The 15,620-nt window shown below is 35.6% G+C and overlaps 1 protein-coding gene and 1 non-coding gene across 2 annotated transcripts in view; one reads left to right on the top strand and one right to left on the bottom strand.

Moving 5' to 3' along the window:
* LOC123311362 overlaps positions 1 to 15,620 on the bottom strand; it is a 1,278,848-nt gene that overhangs the window by 372,363 nt on the left and 890,865 nt on the right. The window lies entirely within an intron of this gene.
* LOC123312639 lies at positions 8,803 to 8,921 on the top strand. Its single transcript, XR_006537675.1, has one exon. It is a non-coding gene; the product is annotated as a 5S ribosomal RNA (ribosomal RNA).

Below are 15,620 nucleotides of genomic sequence, written 5' to 3'. Positions count from 1 at the left end.
GATTGAAGTTATAGGATACTAGTCGTTTGAAAAATTATTGATTTAAATTAAGGGTGTTTCGACTATTTTTCAGGGCAAAATTCCAATGAGAGTCAAATTGTATTAAAGCTCTATATATTTCGTCAACTATCGTTGACTTCTTCAGGAGCAACTGGAAAATACAAAGATCTCATAACAAAAGTTCAAATTCTCTTAGGCTAAAACTTACAATACCATAACAATAAATATGGTAGCTTCAGAAAAACAAGACCATGTAGAGGGTAATCAAAAAAGTACGTCAATTTCAGTTGAATTATTCAGGAAAAAATTGGTTTGACAGATTTCAGAAAATTCTATAAATTGGCATGGACAAGCAAATGTGCCATGATGTTCACAGAAAGGCAAAAAAAATTCAGAAAATCTTTTCTTATTTTATACAATTTGGATTAGAAATGTCTCTTATTTATAAGTACCTGCAAGTAAGGTTACAAATTAGGAAAAATTAGGAGAATACCTATTTTTATCACAGGTCAGTAAGAAACTATAGATGTTACTAAGATTATTCGTATCCGTTTTCTTACCATGATATCAAAATAAAAACAAATATAATTTTGGGATTAAAAAGAAGAATAGAAGATATCACGCATCATACTCTAAGACAAGCGGCACTGAGAAGGCTTTTAGGCTGATGAGGGATAATGGATATTCAAACATCTTTCTAAAAAAATTAATATACAATAATGAAGAGTGATATCGCCTTTACGGCACTGAATAAATCAATGAGGATAAATTCAGATGCATACCACCCGACGATATGAATATCGACAAGTGTTACGATCTGAATTGAGCTAGCCAATTTTCCATCGTCAAGGCCCCAAATGGAGTACGTTCCACCGAAGAAAAGCAGATGCTGACCATGGTTTCGGCCTCATTTGGCCTCATCAGAGCAACATAGCATTTTTCTACGGTGGAGAACGTTTGGAATTGATGGAACTTTATTCAATGTTGTCATGTTCTACCGGGTATTATTTACCCAGAGCGCCATCCAACATGAAACGGTATCCGATTCAATCCCCTCCAGATAGAAACCAAGACGAAGACAATAGCATATGTCCCATATTTTCCCTAATTCAGTACGCCGATTCGCCTTTGCGAACGTCGGACGCATGATGAATTGGGAAGTCTGAGACGCGCTCAGGTCGCGGCAGAGTACGATGCCAGCGGTACAATAATGAAGAGTGATATCGCCTTTACGGCACTGAATAAATCAATGAGGATAAATTCAGATGCATACCACCCGACGATATGAATATCGACAAGTGTTACGATCTGAATTGAGCTAGCCAATTTGCCATCGTCAAGGCCCCAAATGGAGTACGTTCCACCGAAGAAAAGCAGATGCTGACCATGGTTTCGGCCTCATTTGGCCTCATCAGAGCAACATAGCATTTTTCCACGGTGGAGAACGTTTGGAATTGATGGAACTTTATTCAATGTTGTCATGTTCTACCGGGTATTATTTACCCAGAGCGCCATCCAACATGAAACGTTATCCGATTCAATCCCCTCCAGATAGAAACCAAGACGAAGATATATACAATGCTCCAAGACTACCAGAACCAACCGAAGCTTTAAACGAAGTGAATAATGAAGAAAACCGAGTCTGTTTTGCAAAACTGCCCTACATTAAAGAAGTCACATTCGAATTAACGAAGCTTTTCAAGAAATTTATCAACATAAAAATCAGTAGATATAACATGGTTGTTGCTAGGTCCCTTTATAAAAGCACAAAGTATATATTGAATATTTCAAAAATAAAAAATGTTATTTATAAGATAAATTGCAAACACTGCCCTCTATTTTATATAGGACAAACATCACAAGGTCTTGATAGGAGAATGGCGTTACACGAAAGTGATTCTGTCCTGAGACCTGAAAGATGTGCTTTAGCTTCACATATTAATAACACAGGACATGCTGTAGATTACGATAATATACAATTCTTAGATCACGAACAAGAATACCAAAAAAGAACTTTTTTAGAAATGTGTTATATAAATGAAAATAAATAGCTGCCAGGCAGGACAGAGATATGTACATATTATTCATATTTCATTCCCTTTATTCTTCGATTTTCTCTTATGAGGACATTTATTTTTCTAGGCGTATCGCCATGTCGATGATTGGGTGCTGGTCTCTTTACTTTCTTCGTGCTTTTTTCATATGCTTTCGAAATAATCGTTTCTAGTATATCAACTGTAGTTTCCAGATCCTCTGGAGTGATTATCTTGGGCTGGATTTCTGTTATTTCTGATTTTATTAAATGGCTATATTTAGCACAATTGGTGTATAATCTCTTTTCCATGATTTCTTTCCTTAGCTCTCCAATGTCAATTGTCAATTCTACGCGGTTGTGTTTTGAGGTTCCATTTTCTAACAGTTTCAGTTGGGAACTCTTGAGAGATATTCTTCATTATTGCGATATCGATCACATTAGGTAATCCTGGGTTGTATGCGAGGTATCTTGGCAACTCTGGTCCAATCATTACAGCATTTTGTTTTTCGGCGAAATCTTTGAGTTTTTTGCCTTCTTTGTTCTGATGTTCCACTCTGGAGATTCACAATCTTCTTTTATTTCTCCATTTGGTTAGTGAACTTTTTACCACGTTGATCGAAGAATTTCGTGATTTTTCTATAGTCATCTGTTTATGAGGCTATAATCCTTATTACTCTTTGATGACGGTTGCACGATCATCACTACACTTATTGGTGTAGAGTTTTAGATATTTCTACCCAATCTGAAGTTTCCATTATCGTGATAGTGTAACGAAGTGAAACTCGTTATATATAGGTACCAAAAGAAAATGGAACATAGAATATTTATAAAAATGGTTGTAGGTTTCGCGTTATTACTATTATCGTTCAGTTTTAAAATTCCATCATTAAATAATTTCGGATTCGAATCATGCAAATCTAAATATTCGATTTTAAAATCTAGCCTAGGTATAAAAACATCCATACGACATCGAAGAGTATGCTATCTCTTTCACATATGTTTTTTTGCGTGTAGTCGGTGGTTTTTCATAGGCACGTCGCAGATTTCGGGTCGCGAAATTTTCCTCCTCCAACCGAACTTATAAGTACGGCATTATCAGAAATGGGCAATTAGTACCGGTGTTTCCTAACTGCATGTGTTTAATAATTTTCCTCAGTTTTTTTTTTCGTTTCGAGTTTTAGTATTTCAGTTTTGAGTTTTTTTTTAATTAATTTGTAATTTTACGTTCTTTATCATTCACTCAGCTCTTAGTTAGTTATTTCAGTTTTCCTGGAGTAAGTATGTGTTGTGAGCTGGAAGCCCGAATGATTGGTAAGACCCGTTATTATTCACCTGTCTGTACTATCGGTGATTTTCCTATGCTCCGCGGTAGCAAACCGAAACCCCGGACTTGGCTTCTACCTGTCCGCTAAGTCCGAGAAGTCGTCTCCCGGCGCGGCGTTAGATTGATAATTTCCGCCGTCCTGAAGCTGGGTCCGGATCATTTCTACTTGCAGTTTTATTTTCCGTCGTCAAACACTAGACTTCTAAGTGTGAAGCTATCATTGAGTTGATACTCTATCGCGTCTCAAGTGGAGCTTGTTCCTAGGGCTCCTTATTGTGAGTAAATTCCGATTTGAAACCACCGAGCGAAACTCCTCATGAGTAAAGGAGTACACCGCTGTCAACTTCTCGATCGGTGCTGCCGTCTTGCCGGCTCGGGTGAAGTTTGTCCGTGGGGCTCCTTATTGCGAGTCAACACTTATTTAGAGCCAATGGATAAGATTCCTGATCTGGAGGAGGTAGGCGATCAGTTGATCACTACCGACTTCATGCTATGCTATTTCATCTGATTTTGTTAGATTTTAGTTTTGGTGATTCCACCGATCCGGAATCGGTTTTGAGGTCATCTCGACTGGAAGACTCGTTGGTCGGGTTAGACGACGTCGGTGTTGGGACGTGCGGTAGCATAAAGTAGATCACCACATCGTATATAGTCTCGACCACATCACACACACCGATTTGTATGCTTTCAGTGCTGGTTTATATTCAACCGTTCAATAATTTCTCGCCTCATCTATTCCCTACATATCGCCTGCTCATCTCTGATACCAGTAGTTATCGACCTATTAGTTTATTGATTGTTACTTTCAAAATTTTAGAGAGGCTTATTCTTTTTAGGATTGAATCGACTCTAGAAGACGCTTTCCAAAATTGTCAAGGGGGATTGAGGAAAAGTAGAATTGGCTGTGATCAAGTTCTAAGCCTTACCACTTTCATTGGAGCAGGGTTCAATAAAAATTTAAAAACAGGAACAGCATTTGCAGATTTATCTGCCACATATGACACAGTATAGACGGACGGTTTGATTTTTCAAACTTTATACTCATCTGGAGTGTGGAAAGATGGTTCCCTTACTGGAAAACATGCTGTCATATAGAAAGTTTCGCGTTTTTGTAGATGATAACAGTAGTAATTTCAAAACTTCGAATAACGATCTTACACAAGGATCAGTCTTAGCACCGCTTTTTTTCAATTTATATCTGTGATATATCCCTACGACTTCTTTCTTTATTTACGCGATGATATTGTCCTCTCATTCCGTCATTCTGATTTTAGATATATAGAGAATAATCTATCTACAGATTTAGAAATTTTGAGGAATTACGTTTTCGAGTAAAAAATATGAACAATTGAGTGTAGTTTTCGGTTATTCTTTTTTGGAACATAACTTCAATCCTTAATATACAGGGTGTTCCTAAATTGAACGTACAAACGAAAAGGGGAGATTCCTTAAGTAAGTTAAGTCCCATAAACATGGGGTCGCAAACGTTTCGTTTTCGAGATACAGAGTGTTGAAGTTTGAATTTTTTTCAAGTTTTTTTCTCATAGTATCTACACTTCACAAGATATTCAACTGAAATTTGGCATACATATTACATTTTAGAGTTCTCACCACGTGACATGGCAATTTCGATAGAAGATCTACAGGGTGATATTTTTTCTGGAACACTGCCACTGTTCTTCTGCAGAACTTTTTTTTGGTGAGCAACTGCTAATTTGAGAAAATGTAAAAAGAAGCTTTGTTCTTATACTAAACTTTTCGGTCTCTTGTAGTTTTGTCGTATCTATCAACGATTTCGAGAAAAAAAAAATTTTAACGATTCTCTCGAAATCCTCGTGAAAATCCAAATTATGATGGGAAGGCCACTTTGTAAGCTGTGGTGAATGAATTCAATGTTATTTCGGAATTCGTGAAATTCGGCATGTTTTGATATTGAAATGTGTAGAGGTTCTCATTTATGATCAAATATTGTTGTGACAGTCATAAAAATCGTAATGAAAATAGTAGTCTAACTACATTCAAAAAAATAAATAGCCACAAATGCACCCACCTTCACTTTTAAAAAAAAACAAACGTTCAATAATTTGATGTGTCAAAACTGGCACTGAATTCATTCACCACAGATTACAAACTGGCCTTCCTATCATAGTTACGAGAATTTCGAGAGAATCGTTCAAAATTTTTTTTCTCGAAATCGTTGGTAGATACGACAAAACTACAGGAGACCGAAAAGTTTAGTATAAGAATAAAGCTTCTTTTTACATTTTTTCAAATTAACAGTTGCTCACCAAAAAAAAGTTCTGCAGAAGAACAGGTGGCAGTGTTCCAGAAAAAATATCATCCTGTAGATCTTCTATCGAAATTGCCATGTCACGTGGTGAGAACTCTAAAATGTAATATCTATGCCAAATTTCAGTTGAATATCTTGTGAAGTGTAGATACTATGAGAAAAAAACTTGAAAAAAATCCAAACTTCAACACTCTGTATCTCGAAAAAGAACGTTTGCGACCCCATCTTTATGGGACTTTTTTTTCTTAAATTCACTTAAGGAATCTCCCCTTTTCGTTTGAACGTTCAATTTAGGAACACCCTGTATAGAAGTTAAGCTGGATTCCTCGCTAAAATTCAAAGCCCATTCAGATAATTGGCGTCTAAAATTAAAAACTAGGAATAATATCCCCCATAAACCAGCTGGTATATCATGGGGTGATATTTGATTATCAGCCTTGAAGGGCAACATAAAAGTTTCTTGGAATTCAGTAAATTCTAGACGCCAAGATACAGACCTACCAATGCAGATGGTTCTTAATGGTATTGAATATGAAGATAATATGGACATAAGCCATTTCTGTTTTTTTTCAGTCTATAGCCCATTCAACAATTATTGACATCCCAGTAGGACTTGAAAGTCCAGATGCAGCTTAAATCTGGTCATAAAAGATCTTCAATAATTTCTGTAGTTTCAATCACAGAAGTGGAATATTTAAATATAACCTAGAAGAGTACTTAAAAAGAAGAAATATTTGAATTCAGAGCATATTAATCAGCAATCAAAATTGAAACAATTATGTTTCCAATTTGTTGGATTAAATTAAGAATGTAAACAGCTCTACTAAACTCAAATTACCTTCGGTCAGTGGATAAATTCACAATAATTAGTCTGTGGATCGACGTTTATTCACAATACCAACCTGAATTCCACAACACAAAATCTGAACTTATGGGCTGTTACCAACTTAAATTCGATTTTCCATAGCCACCCGAGATGTCAATCCTTCTTGAATGGACTATACTTATGTTGTTAGTAATGAACTTCTATTTGACCTCTTTTCGAACTCCTGCCTTGGTTGTTTTGATGTGAGAAAAATTTTGTAGGGACTGAACTCCTTTGACGTAAATATGGGACCTGGAACTGATGATGGGATTTCCTCTCTTCTCCTAACAAAGTGTAGTTCTTCTTTGGCTCTTTCTCTGTAGAACCAATTACAGCAAACATTTATTCCCTAGCGCATTCTCGTTATCAGTGCTGGATACGCTGATCTCGAGTTTTCTTCCATTTCACTGCGTTCGTTCAGGACTAGAACCGTTTCTTGGTTGAGAGAGATCGTCTGTGTGTTGCTTATCTGTCGTCATCTGTTGCTTATCTGTACTCTAGCTGTGTGTTCTAATTTTCGTTACTCTGAGTGTCTATATATTTGTTCTATTTCTTATTGTAATATTGGGGGTTTCGCGTCATTCCTGCTCAATACAGTGAAAAATGAATAAATAAATAAATTAATCAATTAATTAATTAGTCGCTCTTCTCCGGGAGATTTCCTTCATTTTGAAAGCATAAGAAAAGCCTTTTCACAAGTCTCATTCGAAGGCAGATGTATCAAATTATGGACCGATAAGCATTTCATAATGTCCTACACAAACTTTAAGAATTAGGTAATTGTTTATAATAATGTCAGGTTCAAGGTAGCCCATAAGATTTGTCGCCAGTAGCATCGATTTTGGCACCGAATGAGCATCGAGTCCAATTTATTTTACTTTTATTTGTCGGGGTAACTTGTACAAGGGACGAAGTATAAGGTTGACGTATTATATGCTAATTTCTCCAAGGCATTCGATACTGTTAGTCCAAGATCCCAGAGTGACCAGACATAACTTATTTTCACACAGATGAAACTTTAGGATCTCAGTAGATTCTCATGTGCTTTGAACACCTGCGAACTTGTGGAGCTTGCCTAGTGACACCTGGGCAGTAACAGGTGACAAAAAATAAGTGTTACTCAACTTATTTTCACATGGCTGATTTTTATATATGTTTTAAAGAATATCATTCTGAAGTTATATTATAAGTGCCAGACACTTCCCATGGGCCAAAATTCTTGCCAGACGCTTTGAAGATGCACAAAAAGTAAATGAATTTTACATATTTTCACATGTCTGACATAATAAAATATGCCATTGAAGTATAGGTGAATCCCTCCAATCCATCCACTTCAAGAAGCTGACACTAAAATTGTTTTTCATATTTGTGATATAGACGCTCAAGCAAATTTTGTTTTAAGATGTTCTGATACCGATATTGCGTTAATTATGTTAGGACACATGCATAATTTGAAAAATGAAGATTCAAATGTATGGCTGTACGCAGGCACCGGGAATAATCAAAGATGTATAAATTTAACAAAGGTTTACGAGCACTTGGGACCATCTTTGTGTAGAAGTTTGCCAGGATTCCATGCATTCACTGGATGCGACTTTAATCCCGCATTTTTAAAAAAAGGTAAACAACGACCATTTGATATATTGATGAAAAAATATGAGTATCAGCAAGCTTATATGCAGTTTGGAGATCCAGAGTTGTTTATCAATAAGACAATACAAATAGACATTTTCAACAATATACAAAAATTAATCTGCGAAATTTATAGTGTTCCTGGTATACTTGATGTTAATGCTGCCTGGCTCCAGTTATTTTTAAACAATTACAGCATATCTGATATTAACGAATAATTCAATCCGAAAAATGTAAAAAATTTTGATGCCAGCATTTTACCAGCATGCGAAACTGAGTTATTTCAACAATTTCTTAGAATTACATTGCTAGCATATGGAATAATGCAAATGAGAAACAACAATCAATTTTTACTCCTGAAAACAATGGGTTGACGTTTGAAGAAAACCAGTACCACTTTCATTAGTTTGATGGTGACCAATTACCAGGAGACGTCAGTGAATCTCTCTAAAAATCAGGTACTGTACTTTGACTTCTACTTCAAATGTTATTTGTATTCGTAATTTTATGTTTTTGAATTATTTGATCTGTTTTTCGCAGAAGAAGCTGCTAGCAACGACAACATGATTGATGATGTTGAGGACAATTACTCGAATGCCCAATATCATGACTGGCTTGATGATGAAAATTGCAATGATTGTGTCGTTGATAACGATGTTTACGGCCATACCACGCTGACAATGCCAGTTCTCGTCAGAACACTGGAGCCAAGCAGCGTCGGGCGCGGTTAGTACTTGGATGGGTGACCGCTTGGGAACACCGCGTGCTGTAAGCTTTTTGGGCAACAAGCTGCAAAAACATCATACTTTGGAGTTTTCCATTCAGCTCTCTCATATGGTATACTGGCTTGGGGTCACACGCACGGCATAAACAGCATCTTCATCAAGCAGAAATATGCTATCCGAATATTATGTGGTGCTAAGAGAACTGAAAGCTGCAGGCCATTGTTCAGGCAAGAACATATTCTTACTCTGACCTCAGTCTACATAATGGCTTGCATCACTTTTGTCCATACCCACAAGGATGAATTAGTCAAGAACAACTTCAATCATTCTTATGATACCAGAAATGCGAATAGATTCGTCATCCCGTATCATAGGCTCTCGGCAACACAACTGAGTGTGAATCACCTGGCAATAAAAATTTATAATGCTGCCAGATGAGTATAAATCTATGAGCGGCAAAAAAATACGGTATTTGCTCAAGAGAAAGCTGGTTCAGAAAGCCTACTACAGCATTGGGGAATACTTCGCAGATCCGATTATATATTGATATGTTTGTCCATTGTGTGAAATGTCTACGGTCTTATTCACGTTTCATGTTATTAGCCTGAAATGTTACACTAGTGAAATTTATTATGACTCCCCATGTAAATTTGATGGGTCAAAATATTGTTGTACGTTCGCTGTAACAATAAACAATAAACAATAAACAATAAACAATAAACAATAAACGATAAACGATAAACAATAAACAATAAACAATAAACAATAAACAATAAACAATAAACAATAAACAATAAACAATAAACAATAAACAATAAACAATAAACAATAAACAATAAACAATAAACAATAAACAATAAACAATAAACAATAAACAATAAACAATAAACAATAAACAATAAACAATAAACAATAAACAATAAACAATAAACAATAAACAATAAACAATAAACAATAAACAATAAACAATAAACAATAAACAATAAACAATAAACAATAAACAATAAACAATAAACAATAAACAATAAACAATAAACAATAAACAATAAACAATAAACAATAAACAATAAACAATAAACAATAAACAATAAACAATAAACAATAAACAATAAACAATAAACAATAAACAATAAACAATAAACAATAAACAATAAACAATAAACAATAAACAATAAACAATAAACGATGATTGAACAGTAAATGAATACTTCCTTCCATTAATCATAGTTGATTTTCTTTAACTCAAATGATTTTTCTTAAAATTGTTTCCACTGGTACTTTATTTATAATAAAATCAAAATAATTGTTTATAGAACAATAAATTGATTTAATGTCAATATTTATTAATTATAACCTTATTGTTGAAGTTTATCTTATTCGAATGCAGATGTGAAAATATTGAATCGAAAGAGGTAAGTATTTTTTAATATTTTATACTATGGCGTTCACACTCCCCGCTGATATAAATAATTTTCATGTTAAGGGTATGTCTGGTCACTACTATTTGTCTGATCGATGAAATATAACTTTTTTATAATTACTTCAATGGCATATTTCAATATCAGGTATGTGGAAATAAGTAAAGTTCATTTATTTTTTGTGCATCTTCAAAGCGTCTGGCAGAAGTTTTGGCCCATGGGAAATGTGTGGCACTTATAATAAAACTTCAGAATAATATTCTTTGAAACATATATAAAAATCATCCATGTGAAAATAAGTTAAGTTCATTTATTTTTTGTGCATCTTCAAAGCGTCTGGCAAGAGTTTTGGCCAATGGGAAGTGCCTGGCACTTATAGTATAACTTCAGAATGATATTCTTTAAAACATATATAAAATTCAGCCATGTGAAAATAAGTTAAGAAATACTTATTTTTAGTTTCCTTTGCCACCTGGTATCTGCCCAGGTATCACTAGGCAAGCTCCACAAGTTCGCAGGTATTCAAAGCACATGATACTCCACTAAGATCCTTAAGTTTCATCTGTGTGAAAATAAGTTATGTCTGGTCGTTCTGGGATCTTATTCTATGTTAGTCATCACAAAGTTTGAATTTTTTGGATCTTTGCTTGAATAGTTCACATCTTACATTACTATCAGATCTCAGGTTGACAAAATTCGAGGAGTTCAATCAAAGAATATTTTTGTAACATTAAGGCCCGGTACTTTCACTTGCGAATAAATAAATATATTCGCATTTATTAAGTCTTATTCGTAAGATTAGTAAAAATGCAGTCTTTTCACTTTCAGATAGTCGGTACGTCATTATTCGTTGAATAAAATTTATTCGAAGGTGAAAATACCGGGCCTTAGTGTACCTACCTCACGGCAGTCTTAGGGCCACTTTTGTTTTCAATATTTGCCAATTTAATTGTTTTGTGCTTAAAATTGTCATTTCAGTCCATGTTCGTAGGTTACGCAGTCACGATATTCGTCTGCGTCCTGCGGATCTTTTACTCTCTATTTTTTCCTGAAGGATAAGCTGAATCAGGTGATAATTTTCGTTCCGCATGATATGCCCAAAGTACTACAGTTTTCTGCGTTTGACAGTAGGGAGATATTCTAGTTCCCCACCGATACGCTGTAAGATGGCATATAGGAGGACTGAGAGTACATAACATCTCAAAATCCTGATTCGATTCCGGATATTGAGAGATAGGTTGCAAAGTATTTTGCGCATCATATTGAATGTGCTTCTGGCTTTTTCTATCCGGCATCTCATTTCGCGAGAGTGGTCCCAGTTCTTATTCAAAGTGCAGCCTAGGTATGTGACTGTTTCGGCTACTAACTGTCAGCTTTACATTGTTGACTCTAAACCGTTCATTGCCGACGTCGGTTTTACTGACAATTAGTATTTTTGTTTTTCTACAGTTAATCTTCATACCATATCTATCACAGGCCTGCGCTACGCGGTCTATAATTCTCTGAAGTCCCTTTGCAGTATCGGCTATAAGGACGGTGTCATCCGCATATCTTAGGTTGTTCACTTTTTCTCCATTTATAATTATTCCACCGTCTACGCTGTCTAGTGCTTCATTGAACAGATGTTCTGAGTAAATATTGAATAGGAGTGGCGACAGTATACAGCCCTGACGCACTCCCCTCCTTATGTTGAACTATTCTGATGTCCCGTTTTCGAGGCGTACATTGGCCTTCTGGTGAAGGTATAATTTCGATATAATTTCTACATCTCTATCGTCTATTCCCGACTGACGTAGTATTGAGATGCGTTTATCATGTTGGACTCTGTCAAAGGCCTCCTCGAAATCCACAAAGCATGCGTAGACGTCTGCATTAATGTCACGTGATCTGTGAACCAAGACTTGAATAGAGAATAAGGCCTCTCTGGTTCCAAGTCCTCTCCTTAAGCCGAATTGAGTGTTGCTGATGTTTTCATCGAGTTTTTTATATATTCGTGTGTGAATGATGTTCCAGAAAGCTTTTAGGGCGTGACTCATCAAGCTGATACTTCTGTGGTCGCAGCAATTAACTGAATTCTTTTTTTTTATGGAATTGGGATGAATGTCGACAGTAGCCAATCCTTTGGTATTTCACCGTTGAGGTAGATTCTGTTGAAGAGGATAGTCAACAGTTTTATTTGATCTGAGTGGATCAATTTGAGAACATCTCCGTGTATTTGATCTGGTCCTGGAGTTTTGTTGTTCTTTAGCCTCTTTATGGCTGACTCTAATTCCGCCTGTGTGATAGTGGGCCCTTCAGTGTTAACGACTGCAGTCGCAGTACTGATATCTTCGTCTCCGAACAGTTCCTCCATGTATTGCTTCCACCTGATGAGTTTTTTGTCAGTTTCGGCAATAATCTTACTTTCTGAGTCCAGGATTATTCCTGGTATCTTTCTGTTGCCTCTTTTATCTTCCTATGTACATTAAAGCTATTATGTTTTGCCTGGCCTGATCGCGCATAACACATTTATATAGAATAGAATAGAATAGAATTTTATTCATCAGCTTTCATCTACAATATGTGTACAATTTTCAAGAATTTCGCCTAAACATAAGTTTGTGTGCTAGATTCCCGATATAATTTCGGGTATTCTTCCTGTAGCTGAAAATTAAGTTATACATCCTTTTTTTTTTTCTTTTTTTTCTTCCACTTCAAAAACAAAATTTACCAGAATGAACAACCATGGAGTACCTACTAGATACATGGATCAAAATATTTCAAAAATTCTGAACAGTCATCAAGAATGAATGTTACCGATCAGAGCAAAAATATAACTAGCATCAGATACATACACTCATAATATCAAAATATGTTTTCAAAAATTGATGGATTATCAAGAATGAATGCTTTCAGTTTCTTTTTGTACAATTTTTTATTATTCCAGTAGTCCCTTAGTTCAGTGGGTAAGGAGTTAAATATTTTTGGCGGCAGGAAAAGCAGAAATCCTTGATTTATGCTCTTATAAAATAAAGGTACCGACAAATTCCGATTTGTATTGCCAGTGGTTTCGTAATTGTGGTCTAGGGTTGTTAACATCTTCTCTATTTTAAAGAAGTATATCAAAGAGCACAAGCAATATAAGCTGCGTAGGTTCATCAATCGGCCAATCTCATATAATTCTTTAGTTGGAAAAAGTCTTGGTTTTTTATGAATTATTTTTATCACAGTGTTCTGTATCATTTCTAGAGTTCGAATGGAGTTTTTATAGGCACCACCCCACACTACAATACAGTACCTAAGAATAGATTCAACAAGAGAAGTATACAAAAGCAATAAGAGTTTTCTGTCGAGTATTTCTCTAACCATATAAAATTTATGAAACAGCATTCTTATCTTGCTACATAGAAAACTAACGTGCTGTTTCCACTTTAAATGTTGATCAACAACAACTCCCAGATACTTCACGCTCTCCCTCTTCTCTATGTAGGTACAATTCCTCCCTGTATGATGTTCTTGTGAGCGTACATTTAATTTTTTGAATGTGGGCTGATCTGAATCTGTTGCAGAAAATGCAACAAAGAATGTTTTTGAGGTGTTCAGATCCAAAAGGCTCCTGTTCAGCCATGCAATCATTAGTTCAATTTCCCTGCTAGCACTATCTCGAACATCCTCCCAGCTTCCTCCCTGAAAGATTAAGACCGAGTCATCAGCGTAAGAGAGCACTCGACAACCTTTCGTTGCTGCATGAATTTCATTGACATATATTAGAAAGAGGATCGGACCCAGAACTGTGCCTTGTGGCACCCCGGTCTCATTTGTCATATAAGAACTATAAGAGTTGTTAATTTTTTTTCTTTGTTTTCTATCAGTTAGATAATTTTTTATTAACAACAATGCCTTGCCTCTGATACCGATGCGTTCCATCCTCTCCAGCAGTATATCATGTGACACAGTATCGAATGCTTTTCTCAGATCTAAGAAAACAGCTAGTGTTTTTTTCTCATTATGCCAGTTGTTATAAATTTCTTTTTTCTACAAGCGTGCGCGTTCAACCTTTTTCCCGCACGCATTCCAAGTTGCAAAGAGTCACTTTCCCAAAACGTGCGGGAAAAACGCCTGCTATTTCTTTCCCGCACGCATTTGCGTGCGGGAATGGATTAGCAGGGGTTTTTCCCGCACGCAAATATTATAGAGTAAATTAAATTCTATCATGTTTCTATGCATAGAACGTCAACGATGAGAAACCCATAGTAATGACATGCAGAATTACGTCTGTCATTATATATGAATTAATCAAATGAGATATGATCTGTTTCGTGAAATGGATATATTATTTATATATAAAATATATATATATATACCCGAACTCTGCTTCGCATCGTTCGGGCAACGGCAGTTTCGTGCGGGCAAGTATCACTTTCCGCACTTGATAGGAAAATAACTATTATGAGCTCGAATACTGCATCCTCTGTTCCTTTGTCGTTTCTGAATCCAAACTGATTTGGATTGAAGAGCTTGTTCTTCTCAAGGAAATGTGTAATACGATTTTTTAAACATTTTTCAAATATCTTAGAGAAGCTGTTGATTACAGAAATAGGCCGATAGTTTGTAAGGGACTCTGATCCACCACCCTTGTATACAGGGGTGACTGTTGACAGTTTCCACTCCCTTGGTATAACAGATGTAGAAAAACACAAATTAATTATGAACCCAAGAGGAGTTAAAATATATTTATGAGTATTTTTTATTTCTCTAGATGTTATTTGGTCTTCTCCAGGAGCAGAATTGTCTTTTAAGGTACTTATATGTGGAACTAGTTCATTTTCTGTAAGTGGTTTGAGAAAAATTGAGCTGGAGATATTTATTTTCGAATAAGCACTACCTTCCCCACCCACTTTCTTAATATTTTTTTGTATTTCTTTGCCGATATTTATGAAAAAATCATTGAAGTGATTGGCCACATCTTCATCTCCAGCAGCGCCACCTTGAGCATGCTCTATATTGACTGTTCTCTCCTTATTCTTCACTTTCACATTAGATATTTCATTAATTGTCTCCCAAATTTTTTTCGAGTTATTCCTTGCTTGATATAATCTATTCTGATAGTACATAGTTTTTGCACTTTATATTGTCTTATTCAAAATATTTCTGAACACCTTAAAATAGCTGTGCTTTTCAGTTGAGTAATCAATATTGAGCTCTCTTTAACCTATCTCTGCTCACTATAGATGTCATTATCCCCTCCGTTATCCAGCTCTTCCTTTTTCTAGAGGAGCTATTTAATCTGCACATATGAACTGATCTGTTTAGATACCCCTTGAATTTATTAAGAAATAATGAATACGCTGT

The sequence above is a fragment of the Coccinella septempunctata genome, chromosome 4, assembly GCF_907165205.1.
Source record: "Coccinella septempunctata chromosome 4, icCocSept1.1, whole genome shotgun sequence".
Classification (NCBI taxonomy): domain Eukaryota; kingdom Metazoa; phylum Arthropoda; class Insecta; order Coleoptera; family Coccinellidae; genus Coccinella; species Coccinella septempunctata.
The sequence above is the reverse complement of the archived record's forward strand: the minus strand, read 5'-3'. Positions and strand labels throughout refer to the sequence as shown.